Genomic DNA, 22,690 nt, shown 5'->3' with positions numbered 1-22,690 from the left:
ATTATACGTTATTCACAGACTTCTAACATGGTCAACATCCCTAACTAGATTCTTTATATAGTAAATCATCTCGTGGGTCCACCAGAGTTTTTCTCTTGGCCAAGGTTTCCCTAGTTAATAAAATATTGTGTTATGAGATCTCTTTATGTATGTTTTTTTATATTGTTTAGCATTATTAGTTTACTTCCTTATGCATCTATTAAAGTAATTAATAATATCTAGTTTGGGGAAAAGACTAAAAATACTAATTCAGTACCCCCCCACCCCCAACTAGTATTGTCTATTTCTAATAGTTTTCCCTCTAATGAAGGGGTTTCCCTAGTTAACATATCTAGTGTTAATTATGTATGAGTATCTTGTTGTGGTTTAGTTAACATTACTCATATGGTTAAGATTTTTTGAATTAAATGATTATTTTAACAATTGGATAACTAATTTAACCCTTGCCTTAGTTGTATTAGTGGACTATATATTATAACAATTGGTATTAGAGCATCAGGTCCCTAAAGACAAGGGTTAATAGATTTGGAAGATCAACGGTGAATAAGTTTAGGAAGAATAGTCCAAAATTCAATGGGTCCAACTATGATAGTTGGAATGAAGGGTCTATGATATTGGCTTTTGATAAAAGCTAAGAAGTCAATTGTTGAAGAATCAAAGCTAGAGGACTGTAGTGAGGGAGAAAGAGATTTTTTCATGTGTAACATGAGAGCTAGAGAAGCCCTATTGTCAACCCTTCTAAAGAATGAGTACAATTACGTAAATACATTTTAAACTTCTCATGAAATTTGGAAAGCATTAGAAGTTACATCTAAAAGTGATGATGATGCAAAAAGAATGAAATTGCAAAATTGGATTTGTACATTTCAAGATTATGGAAGATGAATGCATAATAAGTTATGTTAGTAGAATATTAGAAATTTTTGTAGGTATTCAATCTCTTGGTGGAACTAAACAAGCTGATTAGGTTATATGAAAGATCTCAGAAACTTTGTCACCACCATTAAAGAATACAACTTAGATTTTTTAGCTAGTAATGCCCTGGACCAAAGAGTTTGCAATGGAAGTATTGTTTGGAAGATTAGGATATGTAGAAGTAGAAATTAGATAGTTTGGAGAATTAGCCAGTGTTGAGACAATTTTCAGTTCTATGAACATTCAACCTAATATGTCAAGAAATACTAGCACAAGAGGAGAATTTTCCAATGGTAGTAGATCTAAGGAAAATAAGAAGATTGAGGAAGGAATATCCCTTTAGATAAGAAGAGAGAAAGATGGTAAGAAATTTTTTTAATGTTGGATTTGTAATGAATATGGTGATTATGCATCTAAATGTCCTAAAAGAGATAAAATGTTTAGAGGAAAATTTAAGCCTAAAAGAGATAAGTATATAAATTATTTATATGCTAATGAGGATGAAGAATCTGATTAAAAATATTGAAGTAAAAGTGATGATGAATTAGGATTTGTGGCTATTAAGGAAGAAAACCTTGATAAATAAATTAGAGAAGAAAGAGCACTAGTTATCCAAGTTGAGAAGAAATCATATTGGATAATTGATAGTAGATGTTCACATCACATGACTGGTGATATGAACAAAACTTTCAAATTTATAAATCATGACAGAGGAATTTTTAGAGTTGGTGACAATGCAACCTGTCATATTACATATATTGGATCTATTACTCTTGATGGTAAAACTAACACTGATGTTGTTTACTTTGTTGATGGTTTGAAACTTAATTTGTTAACCATTGGACAGTTGGTAGACAAGGCATATCTATTGCAATTCACAGAAAAGACTTGCATTATCAAAGAAAAAGATGGTAAGCTAATTGGTACTAGAACTAGTTCTAGAGGTAATGTGTTTATGCTGAATTCTACTAAAATAACATGTTTGGTTGCAAAAGTTTGACAATAGTTGGTTATGGTATAGAAGGTTTTGTGATATAAAATTTGGTAATATTATGAAGGTTAATAGTACATTTTTAGTAAGAGATTTGCCTAATATTATTAAGCCCACTAATGCTATTGACAAGGAATTGTTGGTCATTTTTACCTTCCTACCAAAATTGCCATTTGTAATTCAAACCCAATTAACATTCATAATATTCAAATATTCAAATATGGGGCATGGAAAATACTTTATATTAAACTTATGTTATCACCCTTTTCCAATTTTTTTGTGTGAATGATCCAAGGAAGGACTGAATAAACTAGGGACAAAGGCACACCCAATTATTCAAACCACCTTGCAAGAGTTAACACAAGGGAAGCAAACATAAAAGAGAACAACACCATAGAGAGAGAGAGAGAGAGAGAGAGAGAGAGAGAGAGAGAGAGAGAGAGAGAGAGAGAGAGAGAGAGAACAATATTCTTTATTGATTCATGAGAATATCATCATACATGCCCAGCTATAAGGCCTTTTGGGTTACGGCTAGATACAATTACATTCAAATCCAAGATCTAGCTATAAATTAACACTTTTCAATTCTACTCTGCAATCCACTCTAAAAACTTTCTAATCTGCCTAGCTCTAAGCCTAAAAGGTTTATTTATACTAGCCAAAATGGATTACAAATTATTCTAGAACATCGAGAAGCCACAATTCAGCTCTTAGAAAATATTAAATGAAAATAAACCTAACATTAAATACATGATGAGTCACAAGCTGGCCAACAAGAGTAATTAAATGTCTAGAAATCGATGTCCAAGAAAAATTGCTATATCTCCTAGCTTTTATTGAATTAGAACTTGTGCTTCAAATTATAGGTATTAATCTAGGTCCTCTATAACCCATTAAATTTTCAAAGGCTGATTCATCAAGGAAAAGTGCACATCCACTCTGAAACTAAAGCATAGAAAATAGTTGTGTAGAACTACAAGAAATTGATATTCTGGGAGAATTGCGATATCTCCTAACTAATGAGGAATTATAATTTACACTCTAGATAATAGATATTAATATAGGACCTCTTCAACCTCTAATGTGCACAACCTTTAATGCATTATGTTAAATTAGTTACATGGCTCACAATAGACAACTAGAAACCAAAAAATGTAGTTTCAACAAAACTTAGTTTTAGTAGCAAGGTAAAAACTAAAAACATGCAAGATAGTAGTAGAACCCAAGATATTCCTACATTAGAAAACCAGGGCTAGAAGAAATGATTCTCCTAAATCATCGAGATGTCAAAAATTGAGCTAAATCCAACTCAGACTAAGAAATCCATGAAGCGTCTTCCATAGGTCTATTCTTCCCCTTTAGTAGATATTCATAATAATCTTTTCCCCTTATGCTCTTACCAATTCTCTAATCAAATATATGCTCAACTTATTCAATTTTTTTCTTAGGATAGTCCTCTGATACAAAAAATTCACCATTTGACTCATGATACTTGTATAAATTAGTGACATTGAATACAGGAGATATGTGCATGCCATCAGGTAACTCAACTTCATAAGAATTACCATTGTCAAATTTCTTCAAGATTTTACAAGGTCAATACTTCTTCATCTTTAACTTATTGTATGTTCCAACTAAAATTGTTTCTTTCTTCAAATGAACCATCACCTCATCACCAACTTGAAAATCATGACGTCTCCTAGACTAATCAACATTCTCCCTATACTTCTGATTACTTTTTTCTAACCTCAAATTCACTTTCTTATGAAAAGATTTCATAAAACCAGAAAATTATTCTTTTGTAACACTTCTCTTTTCTTCACTACCAATATCTCTCAAATATGATACTCCTCTATGTTTCATTCTAGTAACAATCTCAAAACTTGTCTTCCCTTTACTCCTATTGACGGAATTATTATATGAAAATTCTACCATCTCTTGATTACTTGGCTTATTCCCAACTAAATATCTTAGTAAATTACCTAGACTTCTATTCACAACCTCTGTCTATCCATCTGTGTATGGATGGAATGTAAAACTAAACTTCAACTCAGTACCCATCATCTTCCAAAAAGTCTTCCAAAAATAACCAACAAACTTATTGTCTCTACTAGAAATAATACTTCTTGGTAATCCATGCAATCTCACAATCTCTTTAAAGAAAAGTTTAGCAACATGCTCAACATCTGATGTCATATTACATGGTATGAAATGAGCCATTTTAGAGAATCTATTCACTACAACAAATATGGAATCGTATCCCTTCATTGTATTAGGTAATCCAAGAACAAAATCCATACTAATGTCACTCCAAGGTTTCTTAGGAACAGTAATAGATGTATACAAACTAGTATTTTGACTCACTCCTTTTGCAACTTGACAAAATCCACAACTCTTTACAAATTTCTAAACATCCTTAAACATTTTTGGCCAATAATACTTTTGTTTCAACAAACTCAATGTCTTATCAATTCCAAAATGTCTAGCCAATCGACCACTATGCTTTTCCTTAATTAGATTCAACCTCATAGAACTTGTAGGAATATACAACTGAATACTTTTGAACAACATACCTTGTTGAATGAAATAATAATCATACTTACTTATGTGATCTATTAGATTTGGTGCTCTACACTCTCTCCATGCCTTAGAAAAATTAGGATCAACTTCATACAATTCTTTCATTTCATCAAAACCAAGAACTTCAACCTTCATTTTAGTGAACAAAGAACATCTTCTACTCAATGCATCAACAACTATGTTAGTAACTCCACTCTTGTGCTTAATCACAAATTTAAAACTCTATAAGTACTCAACCCATTGCATATGTCTTTGATTCAATTTATGTTAACTTCCCAATTATTGTAAAGCTTTATGATCAATATAAAACACAAACTCCTTAGGAATCAAATAATGTCTCCACTTCTTCAAAACTTGAACAATAGCATAAAATTCTTGGTCACACATAGAATACTTCATTTTAGAATCATTCAAATTTTCACTAAAGAAAGTTGTTGGCACTCAAAATTGAGTTCTCATTTTGAGCATCTATTTGGAATTTTGAGTGAAATCAAGCCCCATAAATGCACGTGTACTTGGCTGTACTTTTGAGGCCACTGAGGTGTTTAATGTTTCTAACAACTTCCATTTAGCATGTCCACTTGTTCCATGATGGTAAATTGACATTTTGATTCATTTGGTGAAGTCCTATTTTGAGCGTGTCATTTTTGCATTTTCACCTAAGTGTCAAATAGCGATAGGAGGCCATGTTTGCACCTAAATATCTCGCACCCATAAAAGTTTCATGATCCGCAACTTTGGGAGTATATAGTGTCCATACCTAAGAGCCTATGTTTCATATATTGAGTCATTTCAAATTTATTTGAGTAGGCTTCAACTCCCTCAAAGTTGGTTATTTACTGTTCTGTGCATGTGTACTTGTTCACATTTCTAGAAAGCCCCATTTGACATGCTATAATTTGAACCCAGTTGACCAAAATGTTGAAATTCCTTTTGTGTTGCATTGTAGTCATCAAAGAATTGTTATGTTTCAAGTTTCAACTTATGAAAAATCAATTTGATCAATTTTTGAACATGATTCCAAACACAATTTCTAAATTTTTACTGGTGTCAGCAGTACCCCTGTTCGTGGTGTTATAACTTGAGATCTGTGATTGGTAAGATCAAATAGATTGTATTTTTGTGTAGTACTCTGAAAATACTTTAAGTGTGCCCAGTTGCAAGTTTTGACGAATCCATATGCACACTTTTCCAAGTCCATTCCATTTACAAAAATTGATTTCCTCCCATTGTTTAAATCTGCAAAATCCAAGTAGCCTACTATGACCTCTCGCCATTTGTGCCATGTTATTCATCATGAGCCAAAATTGTAGATTCATACTCTCCTCATGAAAAAGAACCAATGCCCCAGTTTTTATCTTCCCAAGTGTTAGTTTACCCAATTTTCAAAGCCAAAACAGAACCTAGTTTATGCTTTTCTGACATGTTTTCTTGTAGGCAGCTCTGAGAGGTCAACTTTGAAACAAATATCTTTTGACCTCAAATTCATCATGAGATAAGATTCAATGGGGTAAAAGTGTGTGGAATAGAAAATTAGTGTATTCAATCTCAGACCTCAGTTAGGTGCTCTGGTCAATTTTAAAGCTAGTCAAAGGACACCCTAGCATGAAATTGACAGTTTGCATAAAGAGGTGAAAATGAGTTTTGAAAGTGTAATCAATGTTGCAAATTGATTTCAATCAATGCTAGATGATTAGTAGGCCAACTTGAAAGATTAGTTGGTTGGAAACCAATTTTTTTTTAGTCAGACCCACTTTAGGGCCCAACTAATTTTATCTAATTGCATAGATATCGATTTGGGGTTAGAGGAGTTTCTAAAGGGGTAATGTTGCAATGTTTTAATTAATCATACAATGTGCGATATACATATACTATTGTAACTCTATTTGAATGTAAGCAACCAATTTATTGTGGAGATCAAATCAAGCCCAAGATGGGACAATCTATGAAGGATTTGATTTAGTCATTAGAAAGTTCATTGTTAGAAGAGATCTTAGTAATTGATTCCTTCAAAAATGCCTTGGTAAAAGGCTTATACAATGAGTGATTAGGCCAACTTGGATCAGAGATAGAACAAACATTTATGCATACAAATTATCATCATCATGAAAGAAGTTTAAACTCAGAGTTGAGTTATTGGTGAATGATAATTCATTTGTAAGGTATGGAACTTTTTGTAGAGGTGATTAAAATGGTTTCCACAGGCAAGTAAATCTCATGAGTGAGTTTCAACTCATTCATTGTTTTCTTTCAAAATAATGAAACATGTATGATAACAACATTAACAATCCACATGGTTTTATGTGGAAAACAATGCAAAAAGACCAAACTGCAAGGGAAGTGGCTTGTAACTTATAAAGATGCCATCTGTAGGAGACCAGTAGATGATGAAAATGAAAGTGACATGTGCAAGGAGAGGCCACCTTTGGATGATGCCTAGTGTGATTCAAACCATTGTTGGTTACAGCAGAGGAATCAAGCTTAATCCTACATGCAAATTTTAGGAGACCATGTTGAAGCCATCCAGGTTGAATAGAATCCAAATTTGATTAAATATGAGCACTTTTAAGATGTTTTATGGTCCAATAATGATGCTACACAAGTTTTTTGGATAAGGCCCCAATGTGGGAGATCAATATAGGTATGGAATCTTTACCAGTGGGAATTTTGTAGCTAAGAAGGTAATGCCAAGCAATAATAGGAGAGAAAGCATAGGAAAAAAGGAAAGGAGGGACATTGAAAATGATAGAGGCAAATGATCAAAATCCTTAGCAATATAGTCTAAGCATAGAGAAGATGCCAATGGTTTTGAAATAAGTAATATTAACAAAAGGACCCACAGGTAGGAAAGGAGGTAGAGTTTTATACAGCTCCCATGCCTATTGGAGGATATCCCACACATGGACATAGAGGAAGCCACTAAAGCCAAAGCAATCTATGCTATGTAGCAGCAGTTGACATAATTGAGGAGCTCCACAGTAAGATGTGGTAGAAGTTAGGATCAACATTCTTCGAGAGCTGTCAATGTCATGACAGAAGAATGTCCAGATTTTAAAAGGGGATATCACTATTGCACATTAGGAAAGGGGTGCCCTTTTATTTTTTCATGCATTTTTGACATTAGGCATTGCCAAGGCTATGATTTGCATTTGAAGAGGAAGTACAATGGGCAGAGAAGTGGGTTTTATTATAAAACTTATAATCCCACATGCACCAGATTGGGAGATTTTCTAATATTTAAATACAAATCCACACTATAGGTTGTGTCACAAAGAAAATGGCTTTTTGAAAGTCAATATCATGTGTGGTGGGACCTAAAACCAATGACGTTAGCTATAGGTAAGAAGGTACAAATTTAAAACAAAAAAGAAAAGAGGATGATGTAGCGAGATCATAAACCAAAGAAGGAGATGTTGCCACATGATGGATCGTGCAGTGGGTGCAAGCCCACAATTTCAACATGCTCAACTGATAAATATTGTGAGAATGCCAGATTTTGACAAGTGGTAGTGGGTTTCACACATGGTGAGGTGGCGCTGCAGCAAGCTCAGATCATAACATGTGTCATGATCTGATGGATAGCACAATCTCGCATTTTTGAGATGCACACGAGTTAAGTAATTTGGGGAGGTTGGCACATGGCATTGGGCTCAGAGCAGATGGTGATGTGGCATATGAAAGGTCTGAGCCAATCAACAAATGTCAAGTGGCACTCATGGTAGTAGTTGACCAATCATAGAGCGACATGTGGCACTTGGTCAATAGAGGTTTGACCCCAAATTCAAAGGATAGGGGAAAATTTGGAAATCATTAAAAATAATATTTTATTATTTTTTCAAATGAATGCATGTCAGGTTTTTTAAATACAAAAAGGGATTTTAATGTAAAGTTAAAACTTTAGATTAATTTAAATTTTTCAAATTTTAAAATATCAAAGGTGCATGCCTGAGTCCTCTACCAGAGGGGTGATTTTTAAACTAACTTCCTGGGAATTTTCAAGAGCCTAAATATGCAATGTTGTATATTGGTAGAACTGGGAGAGATTGAACTTTTTGATTCTGAGGTTAGTTTTTGCATAGAAAGCAATCTATTGGAATTATTCAAGGTTTTCCCTCAGGTTCCCAATTAGCAACTATATTTAGGTGACAAAGTTCAGAATTGATTTTTGACATGGTAATGACCTGAATGTGGTTAAAAGGAAATGAAAATATAGTTTGAGGAAAATTTAACCACTTTCAAATTAGTAAAAACTCAAAATTTTACCAAGTATTTCATGAGGTTTCAGATATTTTGATGACTCAACAAGTTTTCATCATTTCAACAAAGATATTTGCAAATCAATAAAAAAAAAATGATGAAACCAAATCAGATCAAAATGGGAGAAGGGAGAAAGAGGTTATCTATTTGCAGAAGATTGAATTCCAAGTGGACACATATCAGGCATAGATCAGATCCAAGAATTCATCTTCTTCTATATCTTTCTTTCTTTCTTTCATTATAGGGGTTGGTAGTTTTCTCTAGGTAATAACAGCAGGGTTCCAGTTTTTCACTATTAGACCATTCATGGTTCCAATTTTTGGAGAAAAAACTAGTCACTATTGTGATACCATGTTTTGGATCTAGTTTTGATGTGTTCCCATACTATGATACCACATATTTTTTAGCAAATCTCTCTTGTATAAATAGCAGTAGGAAGGATAATACAGATAGTTCAGATATCTTAGGTATTTTCATGTTTTGATTGCATGCATTTGATTGTATTGTTTCAAGGAAATGAATACAAAGGAGCAAGAATTTCATTAGTTTCATTTTGATTCTCATCTCTAATCTTAATGAATTTTCAATCTTTTATGATCTTTGAACAAAGGGCTTAGGTCATAGTTGCAGTCCCTTAAGGTTGTATGTTGTTTTATTGTTGCTTATGACTCAAGGAGTTATGCAAATGCTTTAGGGAATCAACAGGGTTGCAAGTTTATTGAGAAGGATATCATGTAAGAATGAGATTCAGATTGAACATGGATGTATGTTTACAAGGTGAATGGATAGATCATATATCTGAAGATACAAATATGTCTCAGATATCTATATGTATGTTATTAATTCATGGAATTTCCCAATAGATAAGGCATTGATTGTTTATAGGATCACTTGTTCATGTTGTTGCATATTAGGGGTTTTGTTGAATTCAAAATCTTTTAATCAAATTAGTTTATTTTTTCATGTTTTTTAGTGGGCTGAAAAGGATTAACTGTCACTCAACTTATGAGATTCATAGATTTGCATTCAACTACTATAGATCTGTGTCATTTCATGAGTTATTAGGAGATATATAGGGTTTACATTTGTAGTAATTAGGTTCAAATTTACATTTTAAATGCATTGGTACCATATCTCAGAACCTAAAGGTTAACACACCTAGGTCTAGTAGAGCCTAAAGTGAAGAAGGAGTTATACCTTAAAGTTGGCCTAGGATTGCTGTCAGGTGCATTCATCATAGGAATTTTCTAGCCTTAGATGCATTGGTTTGGTTTCTTGGTCATTTTCAAAATTGTTAAATCAGGAGCCAACAAAAGTAATGGGTTTATCCTCTTCACTTAATACAGCTCCCATTGCATTACCACTTGCATCACATTCAACTTGAAATACTTTGTTGAAATCAGGTAAAGCCAATACAGGTAATTCAACACCGTTTTGTTTCAAAATCTCAAAACTCTTATCATCTCCATGTGTCCACTTGAATTCCTTTTTATCTCCCCTCATTGTCTCAATCATGGCATTGCAAATAGAACTAAAAGTCTTTATAAACTTTCTGTAAAAACTTTCCAAACCATGAAATGATCTTACCTCACCCACATTCTTAGGTGTAGACCATTTAAGATTTCTTTAACATTCTCAAGATCCATCTTCAAACTATTAGCTAAAATAACAAATCACAAATATACAATCTCCTCTTGCATAAAACAACATTTTTTTCAAACTAATCATCAACTTCTTCTCTTTCAGCCCCTGCAATACTTGTCTAATATGTTCAAGATGCTCTTCCTTAGTCTACTAAATATCAGAATGTCATCCAAATAAACAATCAAAAACTTACCCAAGAATCATTTCTAAACTTCATTCATTAACGTCATGAATGTACTAGGTGCATTAGGAAAACCAAAAGGCATAACAAACCATTCATACAAACCATCTTTTATCTTGAAAGTAGTCTTCCATTCATCACCTTCTCTAATTCTGATACGATGATAGCCACTCTTCAAATCAGTCTTGGTAAAATACTTTCCTACACTCAAACAATCCATTATGTCATCCATCCTTGGCATAGGAAACCTCTATTTCATTGTGATCTTGTAAATAGCTTTGGAATTAATACACATTATCCATTCTCCATTCTTTTTAGGTTCTAATACAATAGGTACAACACATGGACTCAAACATTCTCTAATTAATCCCTTTTGTAGCAACTCATGCTCTTGTCTATTAAGTTCTTCATTCTTTACAGGTGTCAACCTATATGGTGCTTTGTTTGAAAAAATATATCTAGGAATTAGATTCATATAATGACTTATACTTCTTACTGGTGGTAAACCAACAGGAATATCCCCAACAACAATTTCTTTGTACTCATTCAAATTTTTTGCAATTTCCGCTATCACTCTATCATTACTAGCTTCTAGTTCTCAATAATTACTACCAACACTTAGTCCTCTAGGAACTATAGCAAAACAAACTTGGTTCTTCTTTACTTCCTTTTCAAATTTATTTCTGTTAACCATGCAAACTTTTATTGCAGTACAACTGACCTCATCTGGACTTTTAATCAAAGGTAGCAATATTTTCTTCTTCCCATTTACCCAAAGAGTATATTGATTCAATCTTCCATCATGCACAACATATCTATCATATCACCAAGGTCTACCCAAAAAAATATGATAATAATTCATTGGCATAATATCACACAAAACTTCATCAAAGTAATGTTCAATTTTGAACTTCACAAGGCATTGCTCACTTACCAATATCTTATGCACATCTTTGATCCATGAAACATGACAAGGTTTGGGATGCTTCAGCCTCTACAACTACAACTTTGTAACTAGCTCTTCTGATGCCAAATTTGTTTAACTTCCACCATCGATGATCACCTTGTAGAATTTTCTATCCATCTTACATTTGGTCTTGAAAGTACTTCTCAAAACAAGTTCCTCATCACTTCCCTTATTACATAAGGTTCTTCTCACAATCAAATTTTCTCCAGCCTTAGGTCTGCTTGGTGAACTCTCAATATCTTCTTGAATAACAACATTTTATTATTATGCCCACTTTTAGAAGATCTACATTCAAAAGTTCTATGACCTTCTTTTCCACATCTAAAACAATTACGACAGAAACTACCTCTAGAATAAGAATTACCTCTTCCTTGGTAAGATCCATTACCTCCCTAGTATGAACTACCACCTTTCCACTCAATCTTGTCTTTCTCATCATTCTTTCATTCAAATTTTCCTTTATCTTGTACAAAAATTTCAAATCTGCCACCTTTAAAATAGGATATATCTCTACCTCTCTAGAATCTACCACCTCTATCTCTTTGTCTTTATTCATACTTCTTTGTTAAGATCTCCTCAGTTTTCAAGGCATATTGATATGCTTCTTCTACACTTTCAAACTTCACAAAACATATTTCATCTTGAATTCTAGATCTCAATGAATTTGTGTACCTTGCAATTTTCTCAACATCATCATCCACATGTCTAGATCTAATGTCCAATCTATGGAATTCCTTAGTATATTTTTTTACAATCATTTCATTTTTCTCAAATTTTGCATCTTTCTCAACAAGCTAACTTGGTAATCAATAGGAAGGAATTTTTTTTTACCTTGTTCACCATCTTCGATCAAGTTCTGATCTTCTCCTTTGTCTATCAATTTGCAAATGTTCCCACCATAGTGAAGCATGACCTTTCAACCTAGTAACTACAATCTTCACCTTTCTATTATTAGGAGGGCTTTCATACTCAAATAAATTTTCCATATTTGAGATCAAATCTAACACAACATTGGTATCCAATTTTCCATCATAAGGAACAACTTCTACAACAGGGTTCCAATTTTCCCTAGAGAACACTCTCAACAATCTTTTCTCATCTTTATCTTTTTCATGTTCTAGATTATGGTTTGGTGCTATCAATTCATCATCACTTACATCATCAAGATGTGCTCCTCTCCTTCAAGCTATCTCGACAATATTTAATCTGGTTGCAATTTGTCTCAATTGATCCAATATAACATTATCAACATTTCCTTTGCCACAAACCATCTTTCAAAATTAGGTTCCTACAAGATCATAACCCTCTACAAGTTATAGGTCAAATTCATAGATCTACCACCCTATAACCAAATTTGAATCAGGGTTCTACATGATCCAATTACCACAAGGATGAACCACAAGCTCTGACCATATAAACTAGGGCAAAAGGCACACCCAACTATCTGAATCACCTTGCGAGAGTTAACACAATAGAAGAAAACATAAAATTAAAAAAAACCATAGAGAGAGAGAGAGAGAGAGAGAGAGAGAGAGAGAGAGAGAACAATATTATTTATTTATTCATGAAAATATCATCATACATGACAAGATCTAGCTGTAAATTTGCACTTTCCAATTTTGCTCTATAATACACTCTAAAAACTTTCTAATGTGCCTAGCTCTAAGCCTAAAGACTCTATTTTTACTAGCAAAAATGGCTTATAGATCATTCTATAAAATTGGGAAGCCACACGTTGTCTCTCAAAAAATATTAAATGAAAATAAACCTAACATTAAATACATGAAGAGCCACAAGTCAGCCAACAACAACGATTAAATGTCTAGAAATTGATGTCAAAGAAAAATTATGATATCTCCTAGCTTCAATCAAATTAGAAAAATCAATTCAAATTGTAGGTAGTACTCTAGGTCCTCTAAAATCTCTTGAATGTGAAAATTTTGATTCATCAAAGAAAAGTGCACATCTACTGTGAAAGTCAAGCACAAAAAATAGTTGCGTAGAACTGCCAGAAATTTATACTCTGGGAGAATTACGATATCTCCTAACTCATAAGGAATTATAAATTTCTTTCTATATAATAGATATTAACTAGGCCCTCTCCAATATTTGAAGTTTGAAGCCTCTAACTCATTATGGAAAATTAGTTACATGGCTCACAACAGGCACCCAAAAACAAGAAAATATAGTTTGAACAGCAAGGTAAAAATTGAAAACATGCAGGATAGTAGTGCAACCTAGAATGCTCCTGCATTAGTGATTTAATATATTTTTGGGATATTACTTGACCTACCATCTAATCTTTTCATGATTCATGACCAGTTCTTTGTCACGTGCTTGTTATTTATTTCATGAGACAAAGAAACATCACACCATGTGTGTATGGGTCCAACTTTGTTCAATGGTTTGTCTTTTGACTATGCTAATATGTTAGGTTGCATTAGCATATGGATGCATTCTCATTGGCTGAAAATTAAAGGGTATAGAGGAGGTTCAACAATATTTTCCACCATAGATCTCCTGTAGATGTACGATTATCACTTTTTTGCTAACAAAAAAATGCACAATGGTTATCTATAGTGAGAAAGCCACATCATGACATATGGTAGGTGGGTCTAGTTCATTTGTGGACTATGGCGTGATAGATCAATGTTAGTAAAATTTGGAAAAAAACCATGTTTCTATTGGTTGATGCAATAACAACTTGGGTGTACTTTCAAGGTTGTCAGATGGTGGTAGATCAATGTCTCTCATTATGTTGCTATGGGAAAATGATTGATTTATAGTTATAGAAACATAGCAAGGATTGGACACATGTATTTGTGGGCCTAGGTGGAGAGTAGTAGTTACAATGGTGGTTAAGTTGGTGGTTTTCATGAGGCAGTCATAAATAGAGTTTTAAAAGTTCACACATTTATGTTACTTAAGTGGTCAAACCCATGAAGACCTTGTGAGCTAGTAGAAAGATATAAAGTACTAGTCCACATGGTGCTTTTCAGTTGTAAGATTAAGTTAACTTGTTGAATTTTTTGATTCATGAGCCAAAAATGAGGGTTTTCTTGCATGATCACATCTTCTTGATCAATTCCAACCACCTCAAATGAATGTAGGGCTTGAAACAATAAGTGACATCTCTCCACTATTTAGGTTATACATCTATTTTTGTCAAGAGAGATCTAATGACATCATTTCTATCTTCTTAAGGCCTTGTTTTGTATAAAATATTGGATTTCATCACATTTGAATATGTGCCAAGATCATACTTTCTCCAGATCTATATGATTGTTCTCTACACTTTTAATGGCAGTAGTTGTGGAGTAACTTTTAGTCAGAAATATCTCAGATATGCCTGAACTATAAAGGTAGATTTTTTAATCTTTCTTAGCTTTGACTCTTCTCTATTTTCTCTAGTATTTCTCTAGCATGCTACTATAAATATCCTTTTCCTTTGAATTGTGTAACATTCTACCTTATCTCCTTTAGCTATTGATGTATTGTATTAGGCCTATTTTCCTCTCATTAGTGTGTTGTGGATATCTACAATTTTTCATGCTTGTGTCTCTTTGACTTATGAATGGTATATAAGTGAATCTCATCTTCATTGTGTCATTTATTTGGGTTCTTTGATCTACATGTGATTTTAATATTAAAACAAGTCTGTATGTGTATATCTTTTGGTGTTATGATTTTTCAAAAGTTCATATATGTGCAAAGATTGGTTTGAACACTCTATTTTGGTGCATCACCCTTTAGGTTAGAGTAGGTAGATTTTCTTTGACACATTCCTTCTTCCATTTCCTCTCCAAGTGTAGCTAGGTACACCCTAATAGAGAAGGAAGCCAACCTTCTCTTGAAACTCAACTTCATAGTTCAAGTCCTATAGCTTGGAGGTTGTTTTGATGTTTCACAAGGTTATCCATAGGTAAAAACTTTGGACAAGGGTGTAAACTTTTGTGAGAACAATTTTTGGCATGCCCAGTGGGACAAAGAAGATTCAACTACATAAGTCCACTAGTTAGCTAGTTGAAGATTCATTTTTTGAGAATTTGGATGTTATTATCAATAGAATCAACCTTTGGAGGTATTTCATTAAACACCAGCACAACTCTAGTGCACATCTTCTAGTTTCACATCGACATGGTGTTGGTTTGTGAAGATCATCCTTGATTTTTGTGATTATTAGTTTTTCCATGAAATTTTATCTTTCTATGAAACTCCAATCATGAATACATTTCATAGAAATAGCTACTATTCCCCCCCCATATCATGACAATTCCATTCCTTAGCCATCATATTTCTAGTTTCAATCTCAACCCAAAGTTGGTTATAGTCCTTCTGCTCAAAATTATTACTCTTCCCCTACCCTTAGTCCATCAGTCCCAACATCTACATTTAAGGAGCTTAAGGATATGTTGTTGGAATTTCAAAAGAGTGTAGATGCCAAGATTCATAAATGAGATGAGTAGTTGTTGTCCTAGGATAAGAAAATAGATGAAAGCCATGGGCAAGTGCTAGACCTTGATAAGTGGCTTGATGAGATTGCAAGGTAGTAAGATCTACAGAGACAATAGGGGGAGCTGATATATCAGGCCTATATCCAAAAAAAAAGAGAGGAGATGGAGAGACAAAGACATTTTGATGAGAATCTTGCAAGGCAAGTTGTTACTTCAAGAGAGGAGGAAATGAGGCTTTAATTAGACCATTTTCAAGCCGAGGAAGAAGAACCAGCCCCTTCTCCCAAATATGTCATTCCAAGCTTCAAGAATCCCCCTCCCTCATAAGAAGCTCCTATTTTGGCCCCTCCACCCCCTGTAAAATAAATTTGGGTTAGTCATGAAGCCCCCAGACCTATCACTATTTCCCTATTTCAAGATGGACCGATCATATGGACTCCTAATGGTAAAAATATGGATTTATGGGAGAATGAATCCAAGCCCACTAAGCTTCCATGGGAGGAGTTAGTTGTTGAGAGGAAGGAAGAGGATCCAATCCTCTTATTTGAGGGGCTCCTCTCTAGTAAGGAAGAAAAAGAAGAAAAGGTTGTTCCTTCTCTTGAGGAATAGATCATGGCTTTTGAGCCCTTAACAAAGGATGACGATTTGCTACAAGTTGAGGAAAAGGAGAACCACTTTTTATAGAGGATAGTCCTATATGATGTAGATGACAGAAAAGAGAGCCTCAAGGATAACTCTATCCTTGAGGAGGAATATGTTGATATACATGAGGTTGTTCCTCAAGCTATGCATATTACTATAGAAGAGCATGAAAATTCTAATGAAAAAACTTTTTGTGATGAGCTAGAGATGTTTTGTTTATCCTTGCACATGAAATAGTCTGATCCTTCATTATATGATCATGAGCTATAGCAACAACGAGGGGAGTGTCTCACTATACCAGTAACTCCCAAGGAAATGGTTCATGAGCAACATGAGCAAGATGTGGAGATTAGTTCTTCACAAGAGGAGGATCCATCTCCAAACTAGTTAGATACTACCATTACAAAGTGCAATCAAGTGGTCAAGGATGATTCCTTTGGCCTTGCACCATCAAGAGGAAGTCCAATTAGGTATCTAGCTCTACAAAATATCTACAAGTTGCTCCCAATCATGTTTAGTCTAGAGTATGAGGGAGAATTTTGAAAAGAAGGGCAAGCATGTTTTTCTCTAAAAGACAATGCCCAAGTGTTGGAAACCTTCATTTTTTTAAGCTTTGGTAGGGTTTTTTTCATGCAGCAGTGTGTTTTTAACACTTGGTGTTATTTTTAGCTACCCACATGCATGAAACAAGAAATCAAATGGCGAGGAAGGGGAGCTACTTCAACAAACTAGTCAATGGGTTTATTTGATTTCATATACGTAAATTTCTATATATAGTAGGTTAGTTTCCTTCCTATAGTTTTTTTTTTCCAAGAAATACATGAGCACATGTGTTTTTGCAAAGGTTGTAGAGGATGTTGGTTCCTAGTTTTAGTTATAGAGAGGCAATTTTGAGGTTTGTGGACATATTTTCTTTGATTTTAGTGTTTTTACTAGGTGGATCTTCGTGATTTCTCTAACTCTATTTCCGAATAGATGAGTAGGCTACTAGTATATGAATAGTTAGCTTGCATCCCCCTTGAGTTGCTAGATATGTTGGTCATTTTTGCCTTCTTTCCAAAATTATGATATTGCAATTCAAACCCAATTAATGTTCATAATTTTCAAATATTAAAATATGAGGCATGAAAATACTTTATATTAAACTTAGGTTATCAGCTTTTTTTTCTAAGTGTTTGCATTATTTAATATCTTTGTGGGCCCATATTTCACCCACCGTTAGATCTTTTCACAATGCACAACTATCACTTTGTCACTTTATAGAAGTGATCATTCTTTATTTCATGTGAAAAAGTGATATCATGTTGTATGTATGTTTGGGTCCAAGTTTCTTCAATGGGTCATCTTTTGACTATATTGAGATGTTAGGTTGCATTGGAATATAGATGCATTGCCATTGGTCAAAATTTCAAGGGCACAAAGGAGATTTGATGATATTTTCTACCATAGATCTCTAGCAGATCTATGGGTATCACTTTGTTGCTACCAAAAAATGCATACATGGTTATCTATAGCAAAAAAGACACATCATGCCATATGGTAGGTGGGTCCAATTCATTTGTGGGCCATGATGTGGTGGATCGATGTCAGATAGTTAGAAAACCTTTGGGGTTATTAGGTGGTCGTAGATCAATGTCTATCATTATGTCACTATGGTAAAATGATCCAATTTTAGTTATAACGACAGTGAGGATTGAACACATGTTATTATGGGCCTAGGTGGAAAGTAGCAGTTGCAATAGTGGCTAAGTTGGTCATTTTCATAAGGTAGTCAATAGTAAGGGTTTTAAAAGTTGGCAAAGTTATGTTTATTAAATGGTCAAATGCATGAAGACCTTGCAAGCTAGTAGAAAGAAATAAAGTATTAGTCTATGTGGTGCTTTCCACTTGCATGACTCAGTTGACTTGCTAACTTTGTTGATTCATGAGCCAAAAATGAATGAAATTGGGCTTTATTGTGTGATCTCATCTTCCCAATTAATTATAACCACCTTTGAATGAATATAGGACTAGAAACAATGAACAACATCTCTCCACCATCTAGGTTATCCTGTCAAGAGCGATTTAATGGAATCATTTCTATATTTTCAAGGCTCTATTTTGTAAAAAATATTGGATTTCATCACATATGAATGTGTACCAAGATTATATTTTCTCTAGATCTATATGATTATTCTCTTCACTTTAATGGTAGTAGTTATGGAGTAACTTTCAGTCAAAAATATCTCAGTTATGCCTAAACTGTAATGGTAGATTTTGTAATGTTTTGTAGCATTGACTCTTCTCTATATTTTCTAGCATTTCTATTTCATACTATTATAAATCCCCTTTTCCTTTGATCTATATTTCATTCTATCTTATCTCCTTTAGAAATTGATGTGGATATCTGGAATTTTGCATTACTATGTCTCTTTGATGACTAGTCTATAAGTGAATCTCATATTTCTTGAGTCATTTATTTTGGTTTTCTAATTTGCATGAAATTATTAGATTAAAACAAGTCTAGATGTGTATACCTTTTGGTGTCATGATGGTTCAAAAGTGCATGTATGGCACCCCTTAGGATAGAGTTGGTAGACTTTCCTTCATGTATTCCTTCTTCCTTTTCCTCTCCAAGTGTAGCTAGCTACACCTTGATAGTGAAGGAAGCTGACCTTCTCCATAGATTCAACCTCATAGTTAAAGTCCCATAGCTTAGAGGTTGTTTCCATGTTTTACAACATTGTCCTTAGGTAAAATCTTTGGACAAGGGTACCAAATTTTATGATAATAGAATTATATTTTTGCTAGGTAGAGAAAAGTGTCTTTTCCTAGCAAGATGTTCTCTACCACAGAGAAACTAGAGATTGTTCACAAAGATCTGAGTGGTCTTACAAGAACTAGAGGATTATATGGTGAAAGGTACTTTATATTTGTGTTGATGATTTGAATATGATGATGTGGGCAGTATTTCTTAAAGAGATATATGAAGCTTTTGAGAAATTCAAGATATTTAAGAATGGAGTTGAAAATGAATATTGTGTTACAATTATGTGTTTTAAATTAGATAGAGGAGTAGAGTTAACCTATAGAGAGTTCAACCTATTTTGTGAAGTGAATGGAATCAAAAGATAGTTATCTTCACCAGAACACCTAAACAGAATGGGATTGCTAAAAGAAGGAAAAATTCAGGAGTAGAAGAAGAAAGAGAAATGTTGTTTGAGAATGATGTCTCAAAGACATTTTGGAGAGAAATAGTTAACCTTATGAGTTATGGTATTTTAGAATATTTGGAAGTAAGTGTTACATAAAGAGAGATGATGATATTGGTAAGTTTGATCATAGAATTGATGAAGTTATGTTTCTTGGTTACTCATTGAAAAGAAAAGCTTATAGAAGTTTCAACTATAGAATGAAGACAATAGTTGAGTGTGTAAGTGTAAGGATTGATGAAAAGTTTGGTACTAAAGAGAAGGTGGTAGATTATAATTTTGATGAAGAAGACGATGATTTTGGAATTGTTAGACAACATGCTGAAGTTCTTTTTGATACTAATAATGGATTTCAGAATGATTTATATGTCGAGCATAGAGAAGAATATAGATCTAAACCTAGAGAAGAGATAAGAGTTAAGATGTCAACTCCTACTTCCAACAAAAACATGACAAAGAATCACCCTTTGGGGATGATAATTGGGAGCAAGGATAAAGGTGTGATGAAAAGGAACAGAGTGAATGAGGAATTGTGTTTAATTTCTTAAGTGGAACCTCAAAGTACATATGATGCATGTGAGGATGATCACTAAATGCAAGAAATGAAAGAAGAACTAGATTATATTATGAAGAATTAGATATCAAAATTAGTTATTAGACCTAAAGAAAAAAAAATTATAAGAACCAAGTGGATATTTAGTTTTAAGATGAATGAGCATGGAGAGGTTGTGAGAAATAAGGCTAGAATTATTTGCAAAGGTTACTCACAACAAGAAGGCATAGATTATGAAGAGACTTATGCATCTGTGGAAAGAATGAAAGTAGTAAGGATGTTCTTGGCTTATGTAGAAAGTAAAAATGATGCAATGCAAGGAAGGAGAATCCCCAAAGAATATGTCCTAGCACCCAACAAATAACTATGTAGTAGAAATACAACAATAAAGAAGCAAGAATGCGATAGTTGAAGCCAAGTCACAATAGTTTATTCATAGATATAACTGATTACATGCAATGTGTTGGGCTATAAGGCCTTCCCAGTTATGGTCAAATAAAAAGAAAGTAATTATTCATCAAGATCCCTCAAGATCCAATCCAAACACTAGCTAGTAAAAATCCATGATCTGGTAGAAACCACCAAGGGAATCTCAACTTATGCTAACAAGCCTCAAAGCAATCTCCTTGTTTCCCAAGCCTCAGCTACTAGTTGTCTTCAAAATTTTCTCCTCTACCACCTCCTCTTCTCCAAGATGGATGAGTAATGACTAAAGACTTCCCCAAAACCCTTACTTATACCCAAAAAAGCCACAAGTCAGCCTGCAACAACAATTAAATGCTCAAAATTGATATCTGAGTAAAATCATGATATCTCCTAGCTTTGATTAAATTAGAAATCATGCTTCAAATTGTAGTTAATACTCTAAGCTCTCTTCAATTCATAAAATTTAAATCCTTTAACTCATTTTGGAAAATTAGTTACATAGCCTACAATAGGCACTAGAAAACATATCTAATTCCTAAGCAAAGTTAAGCTCCATAGACCATGCCAACCAACCAAAGACCATGCCAGTTTTGAAAACCATGCTGAGCAACCAAAGACCATGTCAAGTTCCTAGACCGTGTTGAACTACCAAAGACCATGCCAAGTTCCCAGTGTATGTCGCGCACCATTACTCTTTTGATCAAGTACCAGTCCAGGCACCCTCCAAAGCAACTACCAAGACTCCTCCCATGAACACCAATGTAGTCACCAAGAAAACCCGAGATGCTCCTCTATCAGACTCCCCAAGTAAATAATGAAGTGTGTCCCATACTTTGATGCCCAAAGAAATATCAACGACCATCTTCATCTTCACTGAAGGTTTCCACTACAACAGGGACAAGAAAACCAATTTACACATCATCCACATCTACATCACTAGAACCTCAACAATCTAATCATCATGCTTACTTCTAGGAACAAAGTAAACACAATACTTCATCAACAAGCCCTCATCCACATCAGTAATAACAAACTCCATATCAATAGAAATATGTATATCTCCATCAATGCATGCAAAACACTCAACACCAACCATCTCATTTCTCACACCAAGATGCTCTTCAACATACATGTCACAACTAACAGAAATCAAATCATCCATGAATGAGTGTTATATAATCTCCATGTCAGACTCAACCAATTGATCATGAAAATCAACCTCTATCCTAGCATCAACAAGGTTAGGAATATATTCAACAACAACCTCCAATAGCTCTACAAGTTCTGTATCAGAATCCACAAAATGATCAACAAAACCAACCTCAACCTTGCTATGTCATTGTCTCTCATGAACACATCTCTTAACTGGCCAAACAACTCTCTTCTAGATTGGTGAACTCCAACTCCATAAACATCTATGGAATTTCTTCCTCGTCCTATCCTTAACTCGATCAACAAAACTTGTTTCAAACTGATCAACCTCCTTCTTATCTTGATCAACCAAACTAGCTTCAAACTAAGCATACATCTTAGAAAAATTCCTCTCCACCACATCACAGAGATTCATAATCATCTCAAGGCCCAATCCCCTTGGAGCCATCTTCCAAGACATTCAAAAACCCTCTACAACAAATCACCAATAGATCAATCTTCTTGAAAAAGATCAACCTTCCATCTTCACAACCATAGATCAATCTATACGTCCTCCTAAGGTCCTGGTGCAAACTACCTCAACTTCAGTGATTTGTCTACACACTCAAGACCAATTGTGCATTGATACCATCTAATGTAGTACAAGGTAGAAGAATCCCCAAAGAATATGTCCTAGCCCCCAGCAAATAACCACATAGTGGAAACACAACAACAAGAATCAAGAATTCAAGATCCGA

The sequence above is a fragment of the Cupressus sempervirens genome, chromosome 9, assembly GCF_028749045.1.
Source record: "Cupressus sempervirens isolate cs-2001-9-10 chromosome 9, ASM2874904v1, whole genome shotgun sequence".
Classification (NCBI taxonomy): Eukaryota; Viridiplantae; Streptophyta; class Pinopsida; order Cupressales; family Cupressaceae; genus Cupressus; species Cupressus sempervirens.
Note: the sequence above shows the minus strand (reverse complement) of the source record.